The sequence below is a fragment of the Salvelinus sp. IW2-2015 genome, linkage group LG6.2 (genome assembly GCF_002910315.2).
Source record: "Salvelinus sp. IW2-2015 linkage group LG6.2, ASM291031v2, whole genome shotgun sequence".
Lineage (NCBI taxonomy): Eukaryota > Metazoa > Chordata > Actinopteri > Salmoniformes > Salmonidae > Salvelinus > Salvelinus sp. IW2-2015.
Genome location: NC_036846.1, coordinates 8,769,538 through 8,774,297, shown reverse-complemented (window position 1 = coordinate 8,774,297; position 4,760 = coordinate 8,769,538). Strand labels below are relative to the sequence as shown.

The 4,760-nt window shown below is 42.4% G+C and overlaps 1 pseudogene; it reads right to left on the bottom strand.

The window, feature by feature from the left end:
* Window positions 1–699: 699 nt before the first annotated feature.
* On the bottom strand, window positions 700–2,937 carry LOC139027925 (piggyBac transposable element-derived protein 4-like; annotated as a pseudogene).
* Between the last annotated feature and the right edge of the window lie 1,823 nt (window positions 2,938–4,760).

The window sequence follows — 4,760 nt, the reverse complement described above, 5'->3', positions numbered from 1 at the left end:
CTGGCGGCGGTAGATCTTGCTTCTGGCCCTTGTATATCTCTCACCAATCCAGCAGAGGATGATGTTGGAGGAAGATGTTGGCACCTTTGTATGAGGGGTGCCACCGTGGCTTTCCTCAACTCTTCTAGGAATAGTCTCCTCTTGAAGAACAAATTGCATCAAAGTGTTGTTTTAATTTATCACATCTAAAACATATTTACAAATTCAAATGAATAGAATTGACTCCATATTGTTCACAAATTCAATGAGCCTTTCACCAAACAACAACATGTCTTATTTTTATGGCGCAGATAAAACAATCTGGTAATAGAAAAAAAAGTACATGAGACTTGAAAGATAAAAAGTAACATACCTTATGAAGGTTGTTGTAACGTTTGTCGTCGGAAGGAGACCAAGATGCAGCGTGGTAGGCGTACATTCTTTTATTTAAATGTTCCACCAAGAAAAACAATAAACAATACAACCAACGAAAAGCTTAGTCGTGCAAACTACATGCACTCAAACAAAGACAAGATCCCACACTGAAGAAGGGAAAAAGGGCTGCCTAAAAATAAGACATGTTGTTGTTTGGTGAAAGGCTCATTGAATTTGTGAACAATATGGAGTCAATTCTATTCATTTGAATTTGTAAATATGTTTTAGATGTGATAAATTAAAACAACACTTTGATGCAATTTCTTCTTCAAGAGGAGACTATTCCTAGAAGAAAGACAGCTGCCTCTGATTGGGAACCACACTCGGCCAAACACAAAGAAATAGAGAACATAGAATGCCCACCCAAATCACACCCCGACCTAACCAAACATAGAGAATAACAAGGATCTCTAAGGTCAGGGCGTGACAATACCCCACACAAAGGTGCGGACTCCGGCCGCAAACCTGAACCTTTAGGGGAGGGTCCGGGTGGGCATCTAATCTCGGTGGCGGCTCCGGTTTGGGGCGTATCCCCCGCTCCCTACGCTGACCCCTCCGCTTCTGTGGAACTGGACCGTGGATCGTCGCCGGAGACTCCGGACTGTGAATCGTTGCTGGAGGAACCGGACCGTGGATCACCGCCGGAGGCTCTGAACTGGGAACAACCGCTGGAGGCTCCGGACTAGAAGAAAGACAGCTGCCTCTGATTGGGAACCACACTCGGCCATACACAAAGAAATAGAGAACATAGAATGCCCACCCAAATCACACCCTGACCTAACCAAACATAGAGAATAACAAGGATCTCTAAGGTCAGGGCGTGACAGTTATCAACTCCCCCTTTGTTCCTGTTGTATTCCAGGACAGCATTGGGCTTCTTGTCCTCCCTGGTACTCACAGCGGCCTCCCTGTGCAGAGTTGTCGTCAGGAGCACATTCTTCTTTTTCCTAGGGCAGTAGTACACAAGAGTCTGTGTATCAGTGAAGGCAAATTTAGAGTAAAAACGATCCCTGTCCTTGGTAGTGAGTAAGGCAGGAGGCAACTGAGGCTAGTTCCTTCTGACCGTCCCCACCATGGGAAACATTTTTTGGAGCAGCTCCTGACGAAGAGCATATGAAGTGAAGAAATTGTCACATGTTATGTTGTGCCCCTGGAGACCTGCAGTCATTTCCAGGACCACCCGCCCTCCCTGGTTCCTTTCAGGAACACCGTCAGCAGGTTTCCCAGTGTAAACCTGCATGTTCCAGGCATAACTTGCTGCCCATATCTTTATTCCATATTTAGACGGTTTGCTTGGCATGTACTGTTTGAATGGGCAGCGTCCCCTAAAAGCAACCAGATGCTCATCTACTGTGATGTCTGGACTTGAGTTACAGATGAGTAGCAGGCTCCACCCATTTGCACCAAACCTCTCTGATCGCTGCCAGCTTGTCTTGTTGACGTCGGCCTGGTCTTCTATCACTGTTGTCGAAGCGAATCAACCGTGACAACACGTGAAATGTCTGGAGTGACATAGCACGAAAAATTGCCCGACCAGACTCTGCATCCCATGAACTGGTGGTATATTCGTTTCTGGATCTGTACACACCAGCCAAAATCAAGAGACCCATGTATGCTTGGACGTCTGTCCGGTCTACCTCCTTCCAGTTGTTTTGGTAAACGCGTCTCCCCTCCAAGTTGGTCATGTTTAGCACTATAGTTTCGATTGACTCTGTCAGAAACAGTTTAAAGCAGGATTTTATGTCATCAACCCGGGATATGGCCCTGGGGCCATCCTGATAACATTTTCAACCGACAGCCGACCTCTCCTCTCAGGTGGGGATGAAGACCAGGACAAATTCCCATTCTTTGACCGGAATGTAACAACAACCTCAGCAGGGCCCCCTTCCTCATCACTGCATTGTCCCACATCGGTTGTCTCTTGGTCTGGATCATATTCTGTGTTGTCTTCAACTTCTGACACTTCCTCCTCTAATGCATCTTCACAGTCAGTTTCCTGGCCTCTCTCCTCCTCACCAGTGTCATGATCAAAGATATGATCAAGAGCCTAACATACAGTATATCGTTTGGTCATTGTGCTGCCACAGAATGAATTGTGAGCAAGGCCTGAATTTTTATTTTTTTACCAGAGCTGCGAGAAAAGTTCTATATATTATTGAAACAATATTGCGATTGTTTGTGAGAATGCCAACAGGTGTGGTTCCCGTGGAGGAAAGATTATATTGGGGAAAGGTTCCCGTGGGGGTTGCCATGGAACCGAAAGAATGCGGAGTTGAGGTGTGAGTGTGTGTGTGTGTGTGTGTGTGTGTGTGTGTGTGTGTGTGTGTGTGTGTGTGTGTGTGTGTGTGTGTGTGTGTGTGTGTGTGTGTGTGTGTGTGTGTGTGTGTGTGTGTGTGTGTGTGTGTGTGTGCTCAAACACAAATGCATGTGGGGGTCTGGGAGAGGAAGTGTGTCCATCTGATGAATGGGCATGTGCATCATTGGCATCAATTTTATACACTAATTGTAGTCTCACCCATTCATTTCTAATGACCGGTCATTTTTGACCGGGAACACCACAGTCAGATTAAATTAACTACATTTTTCAGAGACACAACTTGTAAATCGGTCCAATTCGACTGGAATATAACAGGAGGGTTAAAGAAAGACCGATGTTTATACTGTATTCTCGACATTGCTCATCCTAATATACCTACTACTGTACATACAGGACCAGTTATTTTTCTAATTATGTACTGTCTTATACACACCACATATTTATATTCTGGATTCTGACACATGCTCACTCTAATATATCTACCTCTGGATGATTCATTGAATTCTGTCATTTCTTAATTTCTTGTTTAGATTTTTTATTATTTGTATTTGCAAGACATGGTACTGCATTGCCTGAGCTAGTAACATAAGCATTTCGCTGCACCTGCTATAACACCTGTAAATTTGTGTACACAATAATAAACTTTGCTTTGATTTATACTCTGGGATTCATTCGCTTCGGTACAGACAGAGGCCGGCCTTCCAAAAACCCTTCCAGCTTGTTAGTACATCCTGCCAAGTCTACTTAATGTGCCCACCTGTTCGTTTGATAGCAAAAACACTTGCCTATTTTTCATCTGTATCATGTTTACAGTGACTGGAAGGCTCCAATTTATGCTTGGTTTTCTTCACATCCCAGGCACTTTGGATTATGAAGTAATGACCTATTATGGCTACTTGATGTTTAGCAGGAGTGATATGGATATCTGTGAAATGGGATTAATTTCTGGTCATTGACCCTCAATTTACATAGTGCTCAGTTCTCTGTTTTGTGGAAATTATTTAAGGGAGGAGACACTTGTCTGGTGATGGAACAGGTAGAAGTTGTGGCGTTGGAGGTCCAACAAACAGAGGAACTGAAACATCAATGGGTAGTGTCAATGTTTGGTGAAGCAAACCTATAATTGCCTAAGAATTGTAGTATATTTTGGCTTAACTGTAGACTGCCAGCATGTCCCCCATCGATAATGATGATGTTACTTGGATGAAAGGGTGTCCATCTTTGAAAGCAACAGAGATTAAAATGTGAAAGAGCATTACCAGCACAATTCCACATCCTTCCCCGTGCCATCTCAACTGTTTCAAATCAGTTCAAAGGTTTGGAACTGTTATGGCAGGAAGGTTCCTGCTGAGGTCTCGTCTGAACTGCACGCGGATCCCTAACTCAAACAGACATGTTAACTTGGGCAAAAGCAAAGATTTTTTGAAAGCTCTTTCTTCTCCTAATTGCACATTGTGAGTGATAGAGGAGGAGGCTTATGCCTCAAGAATTGTTCATGCACACAGAGTTTGTAGTTTGGTTTGACACCCGTGTAAACCACAACATAATTCAGGAGAAAGATATAGCCAAGTCTGGCGGGTTACTGAACCAGTTGTGGTGCGTCAACATCTGTCTTTACTACTAGAATACAATATATATATATATATATATATATATATATATATATATATATATATATATAAATATAGTACCAGTCAAAAGTTTGGACACACCTAATCATTCAAGGGTTTTTCTTTATCTTTACTATTTAGAAAAAATAGTGAAGACTTAAAAACTATGAAATAACACATGGAATCATGTAGTAACCAAAAAGTGTTAAACAAATCAAAATATATTTTATATTTGCGATTCTTCAAAGTAGACACCCTTTGCTGGTTGAGAGAATGCCAAGAGTGTGCAAAGCTGTCATCAAGGCAAAGGGTGGCTATTTGAAGAATATAAATATCAAATATATTTTGATTTGTTGAACACTTTTTTGGTTACTACATGATTCCATATGTGTTATTTCATAGTTTTGATGTCTTCACTA